This window comes from Anas platyrhynchos, chromosome W, assembly GCF_047663525.1.
Source record: "Anas platyrhynchos isolate ZD024472 breed Pekin duck chromosome W, IASCAAS_PekinDuck_T2T, whole genome shotgun sequence".
Classification (NCBI taxonomy): Eukaryota; Metazoa; Chordata; class Aves; order Anseriformes; family Anatidae; genus Anas; species Anas platyrhynchos.
Genome location: NC_092620.1, coordinates 12,039,112 through 12,057,830, shown reverse-complemented (window position 1 = coordinate 12,057,830; position 18,719 = coordinate 12,039,112).

The window sequence follows — 18,719 nt, the reverse complement described above, 5'->3', positions numbered from 1 at the left end:
ATGCTGCTACAGTTAAAAAAGGCTGTACAGGAGGGTGGGTTCTCTAGCCCACAGACACAGGTTTTGTTGGATGCGGTGGCTTTGCAAGGGCCCCTGATGTTTGACTGGCGGCAGGTTGCCCGAGCCTGCCTGACGGCAGCGCAGGTACCCATGTTTGAGTCTTTGCTAGAAGAGGAAGGTGAAGTGTTAATGGCGCGTGCATGGGCGAACCCCCAGGATCCTTTACATGGCATGTCTGGGGAAGCGTTGTTGGGACGAGGGCGGTGGAATACTCCTCAGGAACAATTGTTGCTGCCGCAAGCTGTGCTTATTGCCGCCGCCGATTTGGGTCGTAGGGCATTAGAGCGGATGAATGCTGTAGTCAGCCCGACTCCCAGTTATCTGCATATTCGGCAAAAACCTGAGGAACATTTTGGGCGTTTTGCAGACAGGGTGCAGACAGCTGTGGCCAGCAGTAATTTACCACCGGAAGCACAAGATGTTGTTTTGAGGGAATGCTTAAGGACAGGAGCTCAGCCTGAATTCAAAGCTGCTCTTGCAGCGCTTCCGGCTTCAGCAAGCGCGGGCGAGCTGATCGCTCGTGGCTGTGCGTTTGGCAAGGCTCAGGAGATGCAACCTCTTGCTGCTGCTCTCAGCGAGCAGATGGCAGGAGTCACGTCTGCCCTCCAGACATTTGCCCTCCAGATACATCCTGGTGGTTGTTTTCGCTGCGGACAGCGTGGTCACGTAGCTCGTGAATGTCCCGAGAAAAGGGAACCTGTGGTCGAAGTCAGCCGTATTCGTTGTTGGGTGTGTGGGCGGTCTGGCCACCGCGCTCGGGAGTGCTCACAACGCAAAGGGGAAGTGAAAGAGGGAAAAAGGGATGGGCAGTCGGGAAACGCCAACGCCGGGACGAAAAGGGACCCACCGTCTCGGCCGCAAGCGTGGGTCCCAACCCCCATCGAGCAGGGGTGGACAAGTCCGCCGTCCAGTCTCGGGCCGGAAAACGATTGGTAAATACAGAAGCTTGGCTTGCAGGTTCACGGGCAGTGGAGCAAGGAGTGGAGATTCCCGTGCAGCTGCGGACTGCCACAGCTGAGCCCACTGTGTTCCCTCTGATAGCCGAGAGTGATGATGGACTCTCTAGCGTGAATTATCCCCTGATACAAGTTAGCTTTGACATGGGTTCTCGGCCAACTTTGCCTGCCCGAGTAGCTATTCAAGGTGTGAAGGATCCATTTCCACCGGTAGCCACTATAACCTTTTTAGTGGATTCTGGTGCAGATGTCACCTCCATTTCCGCCGCACACTGGCCTCAACAGTGGCCACTAGATCCGCTGCCCCGAGCAGTCAGTGGGGTGGGTGGTTTGGTGGAAGGTCATCGTAGCCATCATCCAGTATTGATTCGCTGGGATGACGCTGGCGTCCGGCGGGAGGTGGGGCCTCTCAGACCCTATGTTCTAGCCATTCCTATATCTCTGTTAGGTCGTGATGCATTAGTATTAGCAGGAGCTCGCTTGCATATTGAACCTTCACAGCAGGTTTTATACAGGGGGCCACTGGGGAGCCGCGCCCCTGTTGGCGTTTAACATGGCGGTCGGATGACCCCATATGGGTTGCCCAGTGGCCCATCATAAAAGAAAAGCTTATCGCTCTGCATGAACTCGTCAAACAAGAAGTGCAACAAGGACATCTCGTTCCGTCAACTAGCCCTTGGAATTCCCCTGTATTTGTAATTAAGAAAAATCTGGGAAATGGCGCTTTTTACATGATTTACGTGCGGTTAAGGCCTCGATGGAGGACATGGGGCCCTTACAGCCCGGGTTGCCGTTACCTACTATGATCCCTAGAGATTGGCAATGTATGATTATAGATTTAAAGGATTGTTTTTTCAGCATACCTTTGCATCCCGATGACACCAAGCGTTTTGCTCTAACCATTCCATCGTTGAACAATATGCAGCCAACAGCCCGGTATGAATGGGTTGTCCTCCCTCAAGGTATGAAGAATTCCCCTACAATTTGTCAGATGTATGTGGCCAAAGCCCTCGAGGCAGTTCGTCAGCAGCACCCCACTATTTTGGTAGTCCATTATATGGATGACCTGCTGCTTGCTGCCCCCGTGCTGCCTTCGGGTCTGTACGATCAAATAGAGGCCGCTCTACTGGGATTTGGTCTGACCATCGGGAAAGATAAAACTCAGCTAGTGGCTCCATACAAATATCTGGGGACTCAGCTTACAGAACGCCTCGTGCGGCCTCAAAAATTGTTAGTCACAGAGAATTCGGTTACTAACTTGCATCAGTTACAAGTGTTGGTTGGCGCCCTGCAGTGGCTCCGTCAATTTGTTCCGCTGCCCCCTGATGAGATGCAATTATTTACTGATCAGTTACGGGGCGACACTGACCTGACAGCCCCGCGCCAACTGTCTTCCCAACATCAGCACATATTAGAGCGCTTTATGCAACGCCTCCAAAAGCAAGGCTTATGGCGTCGCGATGCCACGCGGCCCTTACTTGCACACATCCTTCTGCAGGTACAGGGAGCTATTATTATTCTACATCAGGGCCAGCTGCAGCGCCCACTGCTTTTTGGCTATGTGTCTGTGCCCCGCGTTGCATTTCCACAATGGGATGAACTCCTTGCCCTCGCTATAGAGTGGGCTCGAACGAAGGTACGTGCAATAGATGGCAGCAAACCGCGCCTGTTGTCGGTGGAACTACGGCCGAATGCCCTGGTGTCTCTTCTACAACAATCTATGCGGGTGCAGACTGCCCTTGCAGCTTACCCTTATCCTTTGCAGGCGTATCCAAAGTCGCCTTATGCGAATCTATTTTCTGTACTTGATGTAATCCCTGCTTTGCCGATCTCTCCAGAGCCATTGCAGGCTCGAACTGTTTTCACTGATGCAGCTGGCTCCACCCACAAGTTTGCTGTGGTGTGGTGGACTGGCTCGGAATGGGAAGGCCAAGTGCGCTGCAACACTTCTGTTTCTTTACAGCGTCTTGAAATGCTTGCTATTTGTCTCGCGCTCTCTCTTTTTCCCACAGAGCCTTTGAATATTGTAACAGATAGCCAATACTGTTTTTGCTCTGCCACCCTCTGCCGTTCCTGCATTGCACCACGGACTGAAACTGCAGTCCTCCTGTATAATGCTCTTTCTCGGCGTAGCCAACCTGTTTTTGTAATGCATGTCAACAGCCATACCCAGTTACCTGGTTTCATTACGGCGGGTAATGCGGCAGCAGACTTGGCATGCTACCCCGCTCTTGTCGATACCCGCGTAGCTGCTGCCCAGTCGCACCGCCAATTTCACCAATCGGCTTTGTCGTTGCATCGTCTATTTAAAATTCCGCTAGCTGACGCACGGTCTATAATAGCCACATGTCCAGCCTGTAGTCACCCTGCTCCTCTGCCGTCTGGGGTAAATCCGAGAGGACTGCGCCCCAACGAGCTGTGGCAGATGGACGTTACAGAATATGCGCCTTTCGGACGTTTCCGGTTTCTCCACATCGTGGTGGATACCTGTAGTGGTATGATGTGGGCTACTGCTCTCACAGCACAGAAAGCTCGAGAGTGCATTTGTGCCCTGCGCATTGCAGTTGCGGTCATGGGTATCCCGCACACTCTAAAAACAGATAATGGTCCAGGCTACACTAGTCGGCTCTTTGGCCAATGGTGTTGCACCTGGGGCATCACTCATATCTTGGGTATTCCACATAATTCTACTGGGCAAGCCATTATTGAGCGTACTCATCTGACTTTGAAAGCTCGCCTCGATGCCCTTAAAGAGGGGGGAATGGAGGCAACTGGCTATGGAGATTCCTGTCCACACGCTTTGTTATTAAAGGCCCTTTTTAGTTTAAATCATTTGGAAGGTCGATCCGCAGACCATGCTATGACAGAACGTGTACCTTTAGGGGTTGTTCAGGTACGCCTGGACGGTGGGCCGTGGAATCGGGATCCGGTACCCCTGTTAGTTATGGGGCGGGGTTACGCCTGTGTACAACTACCATCGGGGGTTCGATGGGTTCCAGCCCGATGGGTACGTCCGTTCCCTGAGCAGGTGGACTTAAAGGAACAGGAAATGAGTAAGTAACTTTCTCCCCTTTACAGCGACTCCTGCTTATCCTCGCCTTGTGCCCTGCAGTGTACGGGGGCTACTGGCAGGAGTATGCTGTGGGCTACCGGACCGCTCCGCTGTTTCCAACGCCATACGCTTACAACCTACGGTCTGCTGAGCCAGTACTCAACGGGACACTTCGTGGGTTGTTCCCGCCTGTTACTTGCCAGGGAAGGAAGCTGTCTACCATCCTTATCCATGCCACCGTGCAGGCAGGTATCAATCTGACACATGAAATACACTTGTCATCGGACGGCACCACACATGCGACGGAGGACAGAAAAGAAACTGATCTGCCAGTGGCGCAATTGTGCGGCTCCATTGACATTTGGGACAAGGGGACAACGGCGGATGTGACCATTCCGCCATGGACAGTTAAGACCATGGTGCGCAATCAGTCGGTGGCCTGGTTGTGGGTGGGGCCACCGGGCCAAGCTCCTGCACCGGAGGACTTTTCCTTGGGGATGTTTGGACTGTAAATAGCCATGCGACGGCCCCTTACCAATCGGTCCGCATCGCGCATGTTTCGAACTCTGTTCATTGGCATTTACCTAACCCCTATTGGTTGCTCTGTTCTCAGGAACGTGCTTGGAAGGTGATTCCAGCTAACACGACACTTGGTTTGTGCTCTATGGGTCTGCTATTGTGGCTGCATCGCACTGCTCGCAGCCCTTGAGCAACCCGAGGAGTCTGTAAAATTCTGGTGTTAAAAATGAGAGATAAAAGGTCAGCTCAGTACACACAGCAAGCAAGGAGCAATCAAGAGGAAAATTTAATGATAGGGTTAATTAGAGATTTCGCAAAAATGCAGAATGTGAGTCAAGTGACCGCTTGTTTACCTATACCTAAATCTGCAGGTGATTCTATACCCTGGGGTATAATCACATCACCGATACCCCAGATTGAGAAAAACAAAACAATCCAATGTGAATCAGAAACAGTCATAGAGACAGAAAGGCTGGAAGGGTTTTATAGAAAGTGTCAGATTCGCCTTTATTCTGGGTGTCAAAAGGAAAGAAATTACATATTTACGGACCTAGACAACGAGGATGGACGACTAGGGATGTGTGAGTATGATGCACCACGCACACGACAAAAGGAAAAGGTTATATGGAAGTGTAAAGAAGGTAACGAGATAGGAGGATTAGAGGGTTGGGAGTCAGCATGGGCATTAAGTATACTGCAGAAATACCAATATGGAGGGAATACTCCTTGGTGTTTGCAGTGGGTAGGAAGGACGAATAATGACCAGAGTTTACTATACGAGACGGCTCAGAGGGAAACTAGTAGTCGGGAGAGGGTAAAGGCAGTCCCGTGGTGGAATTGTACACAAATATTCAATTGTGATACTGCTTTAGAAACAATATCTCTGCTCCCGGTAAAGATAGCCCTAGCCACCGGATGTGCATGCAGAGGTCTGCAAGTTAACATGAGTATAACCAACTGGAATATAGCCAGCCAGACTGGTAGGGAAAAGACCTTAGTGAATTGTAAATCCTCGACTATACGAAGCATGGGACATTTTGTGTGGGCCGCCAGTGATGGAACTTGGACGACTCATTTAAGTTTGGATGGCCCAGTAAAAGAAATTACTTTAGGATTGCCCACCCTTTGCCCGCTTTGGAAAAAATCTCCTCTCATAGAGAGAAGGACAAAAAGAGAAGTAAGTGAAGAAGATGATAAGTGGCAGGAACCGTCCACTGGGGTAAAGATAGGATGGGTGGTAGAATCGTTGTTTGCCCCGATAGCCTCCTACCACAACAGGGAGCTGATATACAATTTGATGGGGCAAGTACATAGATTGGCCGACATAACCAAAAAGGGGTTTAAGGAATTAAATATACAGTTACAAGCCACAACAAGAATGACCCTGCAGAATAGATTGGCCCTGGATATGCTTCTGTTAAAGGAACATGGCGTCTGTGGATACCTTAAAGATAAGGTTGGCCATTGTTGTATACACATTCCGAATGTAACTGCCGATGTAGAACGTGACATATCCCAAATAGCCCAGGTAGAAGGCAAAATAAAAGAAGAGCAGCGTGACGCAGAACAGAATTGGCTGGGGGCAACTCTCGAGGGGTTAGGCTTTCAGCTAGAAGGATGGCTTAAATCGCTTTTGCAAACAATATTGCTACTGGTAATAGTATTCATTGTGATAGGGCTGGTATATGCATGTATTAAAGCAAAAATAGATAGAAGCAGTACAATGAATCGCAGCATGCTGACCATTCTCACCAAGAATCATGAAGGGTTCCCATTGCCACCGCTTGCTCCTGGGACGGATACTTGTCTCTAAGTAGTTATGATTAAATCACGCTTAGCGTAACGGGTTAAAGGGGGTACATTACTGCATAAAGAGGGGGGAGATGTGGGATTATTCTGGGTTGTGCCTGCGTGCACAAAAGGAGGGGTCTGGGGTGCCTGCGAGCACAGTGGGAGGGGTCCTGGGTTCCTGGGTGGGACGTTTTAACACTATATAAGATACTGTCACGCAGCAATAAATTGGCTTACGGCACAGAACGCTGGTCGTTGTGTCCGTTTGTCCCGGGGCTTTCAGTCGGGTTATCCTACACTCTCCATGCGGTGGTAGGCTTGCCGCGTGCCTCGGGTCTCCCGGCGCCGCTCCGATGTCCCGGCCTCAGCCTGTTCGTGTCTCAGCCTGTTCGGGCGCCATATGTTGCAGGAAGCACGGCCGAAAGCACGACAGACACCAGCAGAGTCAGATCATGCTCCATTTTATTGCCCGAATAGCCTAACTTTTATAGAGAACTTAACAGGGGTGGACAGTGTTTCACACAAGATTATTGGTCAAAAGCACTCAGACAAACAACTATAAGAAAACAACCCCACTTGCAAGAAAAGAACCCCCCTTGTGATTAGCAGTCACGTAGACCTTGTCCTTGAGGCCAGCTGCTGGTAACAATATTTTTCTGAGTTCCTTAATTGGGAGATGTGGGAGTCATTGCCGTGGGAGCTTCTCACAGTTACTCTGGTAGCTTGGTTTGCTCAGCTACAGCAGGCCATGGGATTTTTGCTCTTTCAAGAAATCCCTCAACACCCCCCTGCATCCAGGAAAGGATGGAGATTCTCCTTGGCCCTCCTCTTGCCATTAATATATTTATAAAAACTTTTTTTTCCCCACTTTTTCTCCCACAGACTCAGCAAAAGTTCCCTGTTCAGTCACATGGGTCTTCTTCCCTGCTGGCTCATCTTACAGCATACAGGGACAGCTCACTCCTGAGCCTTTAAGACTTCCTTTCTGAAGAGCGTCCAGCCTTCCTGGACCCCTCTGCCCTTCAGGACTGACTCCCAAGGGACCCTCCCTACCAGCCTCCTGAACAGTTCAAAGTCTGCCCTCCGGAAGTCCAAGGTAGCAGTTTTACTTACTCCCCCTCCTGACTTCACCAAGAATAGAGAAACATTTCATGGACACTCTGCCCAAGACAGCTCCCGACCAACCACCATATCTCCTACCAGTCCTTCTCTGTTTATGAACAGCAAGTCTTGTGGGGCGCCCCCTCTGGTAGGCTCACTAACCAGCTGAGTCAAGAAGCTGTCTTCCATGCATTCCAGGAACCTCCTAGACTGCTTCCTCAAGGCTGTGTTGTATTTCCAGCATATGTCCGGGAAGTTAAAGTCCCCCATGAGAACAAGCGCTGGCAATCGCGCAACTTCCACCAGCTTCTTATAGAATATCTCATCTATCTCTTCATCCTGGTTCAGCGGTCTATAACAACCCCCCACCAGGATGTCTGCCTTGGTGGCCATCCCCCTGATCCTTATCCATAGGGACTCTACGTTATCATTCCCAGCTCTGAGCTCAACAACATCGAAATACTCTCTAATATAGAAAGCCATGCCACCTCCCCTCCTTAGTTGCCTGCCCCTTCTGAAGAGCTTGTAGCCATCCATTGCAGCACTCCAGTCATGGGAGTGGTCCCACCATGTTTCAGTGATGGCAACTAGGTCATAGTTTTCCTGCCACACAATGGCTTCCAGCTCTTCCTGTTTGTTGTCTATGCTGCATGCATTGCTGTAGATGCACTTCTGTTGCATCATTACCCTCACCCCCAGCCCTGGGACTGCTCCCCCAGGCTCATCTCTATCGAGCCTCATTTCCTCCCCATCCCCCTTCTTATCTAGTTTAAATCCCTCTCAACAAGCCCTGACAGTTCCTGGGCTAGGATCAGTTTCCCTCTTTGAGACAGGTGGGATCCATCAGCAGCCATCAGGCTAGGTGCCAAGTAAACCTCCCCATAGACAGAAAAAAAAATTAAAAAAAAAAAATCCTGCCATGGCACCAGCCTTTCAGCCACGTATTGATCATCTGGGCTTTCCAGGTCCTCTCAGTATCCCTCCCCACCACTGAAGGGATAAGAGGAAAACACCACCTGAGCTCCCAACTCCATCCACTAACCTCCCCTAATCCACTCCTTCAGGCTTCTCTCAGCAATTTCATCGCTGCCAGGATGAATTATCACTAAGGGGTAATAATCAGAAGGGCAAACAAGGCCAGTAAGTTTCCTGGTAGTGTCCCTGACCCGGGCCCCATGTAGGCAGCAGAGTTAAGGGTAGGTTCCAGCCAACATATGGGGCCTTCTGTTCCCCTCAGAAGGGAGTCACCTACAACAATGACCCTTCTTTCCTTCTTGGTGGAGGAAGTTTTGAGGCATGGAGTCGACTTCTTTGCCCTAGACAGCCTCCTGTGTGGACCTTCCCTCACATCCTCATCACCCTGTCCCTCAAGCTCCAGGACCTCAAACCTATTGTGGAAGGGCACCTGGGGAGGCAAGGCAGGTAGGGAGGGGGCTCGCTTGTGACGCTGAGCAGAGACCTGTTTCCATTCCTCTCCATCCCAGGTCCCCTCCCTCTGCCCAACAGCAACAGGGCAGGGGGTCCATCACTATTTGGGATGTATCGCCCCAGTGCCTTTCTCTCAGGCTGATCTCACCAGGCTGATCAGATCCTCCACCTGCTCGCACATCACACAGGCAGTATCTCCATCACCCTCTGTTGGTAGCAAAAGGCTCAGGCACTCCTTGCAGCCAGAGACCTGAACAGCTGCATGTATGGGCAGGCAGGCAGTCTGGGTTGCCACAGTCTTTTGGCGAATACCAAAAAGATGCTCGTGGAGACACTGGTGGAGACTATGGCTCGGTTTGCCATCTGGGAGGCAGTCGATAGGTGAGCCAGTCTCCTGAGTGGGGAGGGAGTTTGTGCCCTCCCTGCACAAACTGCCGCCTGATGCCCTGCTAACTGCGCTTCTGCTCGATTGTGCTCTCTAGGGGAGTCTTTGTATGGCGGGGGGGACGGGGGGACGGGGTGTGCTTCTGGCTCTGCTCAAGCCTTGCCAGCTGCCCTCATGAGGGCTGCCTAGAAGCAGAACACCCCCTGCATGCTGCGATCCCCTGCTCCACTGCAGGACATGTCTGTCCTGGAGCCAATCACCTCAGCAAGTGATCAAGAAGAAAACACAAGACTCCTATAGAAGGCAAAAATCAACTGTGGAAGCATGAGGTACTAAGCCTCCTTCTCACAACAGTTGCACCTTGGAGCCTCTTGTCTTAGAGTTGCCACGCAGAGTCTTGTCGTGGTTTAACCCGGCCGGCAGCTAAACACCACGCAGCCGTTCGCTCACCCTCCCCCTCCCTCTCTGGGACGGGGGAGAGAAATGGAAAGTGAAGCCCGTGAGTTGAGATAAAGACAGTTTAATAAGACAGGAAAATAATAATAACAACAACAACAACAACAATAATAATAATAATAATAATAACAATAACAATAATAACAATAATAATAAGTTGCACAATTGCCCGCCACCCGCTGACCAATGCCCAGCCTATCCCCGAACAGCGTTCCCCCCACCCTGGCCAGCCCAGCTCCTGCTGCACCCTCAGCCTGCCCACTGGCAGGACAGTGTGAGAAGCTGAAAAGTCCTTGGCTTGGTGTAAGCACTGCTTTGCAACAACTAAAACATCAGTGTGTTATCAACATTATTCTCATCCTAAATCCCAAACACAGAACCCTAGCAGCTACTAGGAGGAAAATTAACTCTATCCTAGCCAAAACCAGGACAAGGGGAAACCCCAAGTTCCAAAGTTAAAGATGATTCTTAAAAGCATATGATTCAAAACTGTAGTTCCCAAGGCATGGAAGCATTGTGATATCCACCCAAGGTATTCAAGCCTATGACCTAAGGCATGTCTGGAAATTGGATGCTTTACTTAGCTGTAAATTTCCAAAGTAGGTGTTTTTTGTTTGTTTGCTTTTTAAGTATAATCAAACAGCTGATTCAAAGATGGATGAGGAAGCGGCAACGCATCACAAGTAGTCCTCAATGAATAGTGACCAGTGAAACTACAAAGAATGCATGAGGCAGTCTGATGAGAATATAAAAGAGAAAAGCTACTCCTAAAAGTGAATCGATAATCTCCTCGGTAGTAAAATATAACTATTTGGGAGTTTAGTTAGAAACTCGCTTCATCTGAATAGAAGCTAATCCCTAGAGCTACTGATACCTAGGTCAGCAATTAGCACAGCTTCCTCCTGGTCAGGTCTATAATGATGAGGTGACCAGTGCTAATTACTACCTTCATGGCACTACTGTCACTCTTCTTTCTGTTGATTTCTTAAATAATTTAATTTATTAGCTTCTGCAGCATGGGACAGGAAAACACAAAGACCTTTCTGTTGTTTAAAAAACCAAAACACATTCCTTCCTCATTGGTATCAAAGTATTTAAAGAGTTTGTAAGACTTGCATAGGATTCCACGGCCAACTTTGCACCAAAAAGTTGGTAAGAAGGATTGCTATCAGATATAAGTCTTCAGCTTGGAGAAAATTTAATAGAAAATTCATATTTATAGAAAAATGCATGGCAGCAGAGATACAAACATCCAGTTCTTGTTAGGGACTACTTGGAATGCTGATCTCATTAAAACATGCTGATAGAATTATAAAATACCTGAGTTGTAAGGGAACCACAAGGATCATCAAGTACAACTCCTGGGTCCCCAAAGGACCACCCAAAAAAACCACCACCACCACCAACAAAAAAACAGATCATGCGTCTGAAAGTGTTGCCCAAATGCTTCTTGAACTCCAGCAGGCTCATTGCTGTGACCAGTTTCCTGGGGAGCCTGTTCCAGTGCCCAACCACCCTCTTGGTAAAGAACCTTTTCTTGATATTCAGCCTAAATCTCCCCTGTCACAGCTTCAAGACATTTCCTCGGGTCCTATCACTGTCACCAGAGAGAAGGGATCAGTGCTCATCCTTCTGCTCCCCCTCATGAGGAAGCTGTAGGCCACGATGAGGTCTCCCCTCAGTCTCTTCTCCAGGCTGAACAATCCAAGTGACTTCAGCCACTCCTCATGTCTTCCCCTCTAGGCCCTTCACCATCTTCATAGCCCTCCTTTGGACAGTAACAATTTTATATCTTTCTTATACTGTGGTGCCCAAAACTACACAGAGTACTCGAGGTGAGGCCGCACCAGCGCAGAGTAGAGAGAGACAATCACCTCCCTCGACCGACTAGCAATGCAGTTCTTGATGTACCCCAGGATACGGTTGGCCCTCCTGGCTGCAAGGGCACACTGCTGGCACATATTCAGCTTGCTGTCAACCAAAACCCCCAGGTCCCTTTCTGCAGGGCTCCTCTCCAGCCTCTCGTCCCCCAGTATATATGTATAGCCAGGGTTGCCCCTTCCCGGGTACAGAATATGGCACTTGCTCTTGTTAAACTTCATGTTGTTGGTGATTGCCCAGCTCTCTAATTTGTCCAGATCTCTCTGCAAGGCCTCACCAGCCTCAAGGGAGTCAACAGCTCCGCCCAATTTGGTATCATCTGCGAACTTGCTCAAAAAACCTTCAAGTCCTTCAACTTATTTTGAATTTCTTATGTAATTATATTATGTTTCCAAGTACTTGTCACTGCAGAGAGGTCCCTTTTGTATAACTTCACATTCAGGTCAAGTGGTCGAGTTCAGAGAGGCTTCATAGTTGTCAGAGACAGGATGTTGTCAGTTCTTTTTTTTTTGCACTTCTCTCATTCTCCCCCGCCATTGCACCTGGGGAGAGTAAGTGATCAGCTGTGTGGCACTTAGCTGTCTGCTGGGGCTAAACCACAACAGTTGTTCAAAATGTAGCCAAAGGGATTATGCCAGTTTCTATAGAACTCCGTGTATATTGAAGAACCAGGGAACACTGATACTTTAGGAAGCAACAGGGAAATACGTGAGAGTTGGAAACCACAATGCAATTAGAGAACTATGAACAATCACAGAAATGTGGTGGGATGAATCACTTAACTGGAATGCTGCAAGCAAGGGCTACAAGCTTCTCAGAAGAGAGAAGCAGGGAAGGAGTTCATTGTTACATTTCTTGATAAATCCTTCTGCACCTCTTTATTTCTCATCCAAAATCCCCAAATAAAAACTCAAGAAAAATTCCAACCACCATTTTCAGTTCTTCTTAGGTCCAGCAAAACACAGTTTTCTGAAGATGAAAAAGGCAACAGCATCATTAACTTTGCCATAATGTGACTGATAATTAGACCATGGGAATTATCTGCAGACATGGTTTTATTCCCTTATTTGTTACAGCTGTACCAATACACTTGTCCAGAAATGATCTGGAGCAATTTTGTAATGCTCTAACACCGATACTAGTGAATCTGTCAGAGACAAAGAGGAATGATTTTACAAAAGGAGAGCACACACTTTTTTTGGTGAGAACCACTTGTTTTAAAGCTGCTTTGCATAAGTTGGGCCAGTTAGAGAGAGAAAAGATCCTCTGACATGGAGATTGTCTACGCAGGGGATAAACATGATCTGAAAACTTGCTGATGATTAGATGAAAGTGTAATCTTGAATGATAGCAAATAGCACTGTTGAGAACACAGTTTGTAGCAAAATCCTGGGAAGACATCCGAAAGAAATTGGAGAAACTTGATGATTGGCAGGAAAAAGGATTAGAAGAATTATTGAGGGAAGCGCAGAAAGTCTATGTGAGGAGAGATGAGGAAAAACAGAAGGCAAAAGCAAAGATTTTTGTGGCAGCAATAAGGGAAAGTCAAAAACCAAGTGGACAGGAAAGCAGGGAAAGATCAGGGAAAAAGCAGGGTGAAGGAGAACCGAAGGACAAACGGAAAGGACAACAAGACGGAATGATTGATTGAGACTCAATTATCACGGGTAAAATGTTTACCACTGGCACTGCTAAACATAAGAACTGTGCCACACGGGGAGACTGTAGTATCACCTTATGAGATGCTTTACGGTATGCCATATTCCCAAGGAAAGCCCTTAGATCATTCTTTGATAGAAGACTATGAGACCCGGAAATATGTGATTACTTTGGGAAAAAAATTGAACAAACTTCGGGAGAAGGGGATGTTGGTTCAAAATGTGCCCTTGGGGTTCACAATTCATAAAATACAGCCTGGAGATAAAGTGTTGATAAAAACTTGGAAAGAAGAATCGTTGTCTCCACATTGGGATGGTCCTTATCTTGTCTTGCTTACTACAGAAATGGTTATAAGAATGGTGGAAAAGGGGTGGACGCATGCATTGTGAGTAAAGAGACCCGTAACAGGAACCTGGAAGGTTGAGTCTACTCCTGGAGATATGAAAGTTAAGCTTAAAAGAACTTAAAGTATATCAGGGCATAGCTACCCTTTGGAAGCTAATTATATGTATATTAAAACTTGTATTGATTAGAATATTAGCGATCATTGGAAACTCATATAAAGGCCCTAATAGAAGGATTTGGGGACCCCAAAACTCCATAGGGGGAGTGATACCTCCAGTAGAGATAAGATAGCATATATTATACCTGAAACATCTTGATTTACCCTGATCCTGAAAATTTAAAATAATAGGTGGGAAATGTGAGGAATGTGTTAACAATTCGTGTCCATAAAGAACAATTCTGTTTGAATCCTGTCTGCCTCTGGGCCCTGCACTGGCAATTTAATTCTTGAACCACAGATGCAGTGTGTCCCAGTCTCCCCCTCATTCTAGTCAATTTATCACGTCTTCAGAAAATACTCCTTAAATTTATGAACCTGTTTGCTTTTGTTATTCCGGCCTTCTATTTCTAACAGTTACAGCCTTTTTTCCTGTCTTCTTCGAGATTAACTTAACACTGCTATAGATGTGTCTGTGAATGGCTGGGGAAGAATGTTTTAATTACTCGTGAAGCGTCAAATAAGAAAGCTGTTTGTGTTTGATGTCTGGGAGTTTCAGAACAACTGATAACAACTAGTGACTGTTATGGGATACTATGAGGATCCTTGGTATCTGGCCAGGGGGGCCAAGAGATTAAGAGGAAGAAAAAAGAAGCTGAAGGACGGTTGGAAGACAAGACCTGCAGAGAGTGTACAGAGAGTGTTCCATAAACTTGGAATAGTGCCAAGTGAGTACAAAGGGTGAGAGGAAGACTACGAGCCTTCAGCATGAAAGACCCCTAGAGACCCCCAGAGGAGACTGATGCGCATGCTCCAGTAGGAGGGACTGGACCCCGGAAGCTAATTATAATAATCTATTTTTTTAGTAGTAGTAATGAATATGTATTAGTCTAGGAGCATAAAAATCAGCTGCTTGATGTAACTGGTGTGCGTCCTGGTGGAGCAGAGACTCCCGGTGCACCCAGCGCTGTTTGCTTACCTCTATTCCTTTATATTCTTTTAATAAATCCTATTTTTTTATTTAATCCTAATTTGAATCCTGAGCCATTTATAACAGGAAATATACCTAGAGGACTGATTATCTACTTTGAAACGAACCCCTGCTAACTCGTTGAAAGCAGGTAGGAGAGCCATCAGGTGTGTAAGCCTGGACCATTTCCTAAGAAGCATCAGGGAGAGGGCAAGACCGGAGGAGACCAGTACTGCGGGGCTCAAGAAGGTTTACCAAGGGCTGCAACCCCTTAGGGTAATAACTGCCGGGTAACATGGCCTTTACCGGACCTCTCCTAATTACATGCATAATTATCTGTGCCTGTAAAGGGGAAGAATTAAACCCATGCTTTGTAAACCAAACAGAGTATGCTCGATGTAATGAAAGTAATAATATAACCTGTTATGATTCCAAAGAGGTCCCCTTTCAATGGTGGATAGAGATAAGAACTAATAATGAAGGAGGAAGGTTAATTGGGAAAAGTCACATCACCACAAATTTTAGTAAGCCATTATCAATCGAATTTGATGTGTGTGATGCTGCTAGTGATGATTATTATACACCCTGTGGAACAATGAGTTGGGTGAAATATTACAGTGAACAAGAAAAAGTATATATGTCCAAAAAACAGAACGAGGTTGACACGGTGTTTTCCAGCTATCAGTAGTGGTGGAGAAGTTGACAAAAGTAATTATGTGGGAATAGAAATGTTGTTTTTGCAGAGTTACATTGTTTAGAAGGAGGGAATGTGGTACTGAGATATGCTTACAGTGATAAGAAAGTTTAGCAGGCGACCTAGTAAAATGCAGACAACCAGACTCCTTAGGACAATTAGGTGAAAATCACGGTGTCAAGTCAAGTCAGATAAGTGAAGAAACATTACCACTTCAAGCAGTAAAAATGTCAAAAGAAATTTGAAATTTAGCAGGCCGGCAACTGAAGGCCATGCATTGTTTGTGAAGCATCAGATAGATTGTGAACCTGGATTACCCACTCAGTGGGGAAACAGGGGAGGGTCCTGTCATCAAAAGGTATATAAACTGTGTTTTGGAACTAGTAGATGCGCTCTCTCCTGCTTGTGGGGCGCCCGCCATTGCAATCATGAATAAATTACTACTCCACTGAGATCCTCGCCTGAGCCTAAGTTATTGGCTATGGAGTGTTTCTCACAATTATTTCTGTGGGCGTGTGCCTGGGGACTGGAGATGTGTATGTTGGTGTACATGGCAGAAGGAACCTACTTTGTGCACCGGATTAAAGGCCTAACTTAAAAAAGGAGAAATAAAGAAAGAATGTAGTTCAAGAGACCGTAATCCAGTGAACCTTACTATTTATAATCCAGGTGAGTTAAAGCAGAGGAAAGAAACCCAATATGGAATTGCAATTGGAGGACAGGGAAAAGATCCTGGGATGACTAACAATCCCATGCTTAATTCCTTGTACTACACTCCTTGTACGGAGAATAATCCAAGGAATGCAATTTAATACAATCCCGGTGGAAAGTCCTCAAGAAGTCTCTCTTATGGTTTGATTGGCCTTGGCCAAATTCGAAGCCAAGACACGAATTAATGACATTCAAAAGATGAGGAGGGATTGTGATATATGGGGTAATAATTCGTGTCAAGAAGATGGTTGATGTTAATAAAGAAGGGGGAGATGTGGGAGTGTGGCCATGGGGGTCGACAAGCCCCATGGTTGGAGATAACATTGGACTCTTAACAATGAGACCATCAGGAATGTAAAGAGTTTAGAGGGAACAAATAAGGGTGATTCAGGAGACGCAATGCCGTCTAGGGTTGCTTGTTCTCCAGACCTTAAGGCATGGAAGTTGCTGGGCGTTTGCTGTTGCCGGGCAAAGTTGTTTGACCAATAAAAAGTTACTTTGAAAAGGACTGCTGTGGGGCAAAGGGTATAAGAGGGGAGCCTGTCCTCAAGATGAAAAGGCAACACGATATAATTGAAACATGGGATTAAAAATTAGAGAGCGACTGACTTCTTACTGCATATAACTGAAGCAAGTTGCCGCGTTAGAGGCACGCACAACTTTGGTGGGACTACGTCCCGTGTCTCCCAGCGCTGAATAAACATACCTACTTTACAACTGTTATAAATGAAGTCTCAACTAAATCTGAATTTTGTAATATTTATACTTATAAAAAGTATAAAAGCTATAAAAGGTATAAAAGCTATAAAAGGTATAAAAGCCAAGTAAACAGCGCTGGGTGTGCGGGGAGTCTACGCTCCACCAACATGCACATACAAACATCAAACATTCTAAATATACAGAACATCACTTTTACATACTAAACCCAAGTATGACTATACATACGTACAATCAGGAAAAAACAAACGATCCTTTACGTTCCATGACTTACTAAACTCGAGTATGCCTATACATATGTAAAATCAGAAACGGTAACAAACACTCCTTTAAGTTCCATGACTTAACAGGCTCCATTTTCCATTCCTTTTGAGCGATATGTCTTGCTTTAAGTTGTCAAGCAACTCAGTCTTCAGGCCTTATGTATCCCATTCTTCCCGGATTGAAGAAAAGCATATCCATCTCCTTTTCAAGGCCAATAGGCCTGGGTCAAAGGGCACGTCCGGGTCAGCAGGGGGCGTAACAGCAAAGGCTTTCGATGGCTGTAGCAGCAGAGGGCCCGATGGCATAGCAGTCGGATCAGTGAAGGAGCCTGCAGCTTCCACACTGTCTGGCAAACCACACATTTCTGACTGTGGCCCCACATGTCTCCAAGGCCTCAGAGATTACTCTCCAGGTGCCGAGCAATCCCACTGAAACCTTGTCATTTTTAGTTGCAGAGTCCCACACCTTGACATCAATTTGGTTCCATGTCTCAGGATCATAAACTGTCCGATTGTTAATAAAGAGAACAAGCTGTAAGGTTTCCAGGACAGTCTTTGTTTCTAAGGACATATGATTCCCCATAATGCGCAGCTGCTTACCAGCGAGGGGCAGCTGTGTGTGCAGGTCCGCTTCTCTCAGCTTGAGCTTCTTCCTAGCTCCGGTGCGCCTGTTTCCAGCGACTTTCTGTACGAGCTTCTCTGAGCGGTTTGCTGAGTTTGGCCAAACCTATCTTCATGAGGCAATCAATATGCCTTTTCCCGTCCTGGTCACCGTTCTGCTAGCCTGTTCCTTTTCTTTCCTTCTTTTCTGCTTCTTTAATGATGACATAACTTCATCACATCATGTTGCCTTCTTTTTTATCTTGAAGGCAGGTTCCCCTCTGTTATAGATGAGGTCTCAATTCAAGTTGAATTTTGTAATATTTATAAAACAAATATTTATAAAAAGTATAAAAGGTATAAAAGGTATAAAAGGCAAGTAAACAGCGCTGGGTGTGCGGGGAGTCTATGCTCCACCAACAAGCACACACGAACATCAAACATTCTAAATACATGTATACAGAACATTGCTTTACATAATAACCCGAGTATGCCTATACATACATACAATCAGGATAGGTAACAAACAATCCTTTAAGTTCCATAACAGTCTCCATTTTCCATTCTTCGGGCCTTATGTATCCCGTTCTTCCCAGATCGAAGAAAAAGCATATCCATCTCCTTTTCAAGGCCAAGAGGCCTGGGTCAAAAGGCACGTCCAGGTCAGCAGGGGGCGTAACAGCAAAAGCCTTCGATGGCTGTAGCAGCAGAGAGGCCGATGGCGATGGCGTAGCAGTCAACTATACTCCCCCAGTCATGGACATTAATAGCAATAGACTTATAGCATTGTTTGTTAAACACTTGCCAGAATTTGGAAAACTTTGCCATGTTTATGTTTCAGTTGATATCTTTTCTCATTGTACATATGTATAGGCATACTCAGGTTTCTTATGAATACGTAAAGGCAATGTTCTATATATTTAGAAAGTTTGATGTTATGTGTGCGTGTTGGTAGAGCATAGACACCCCATGCA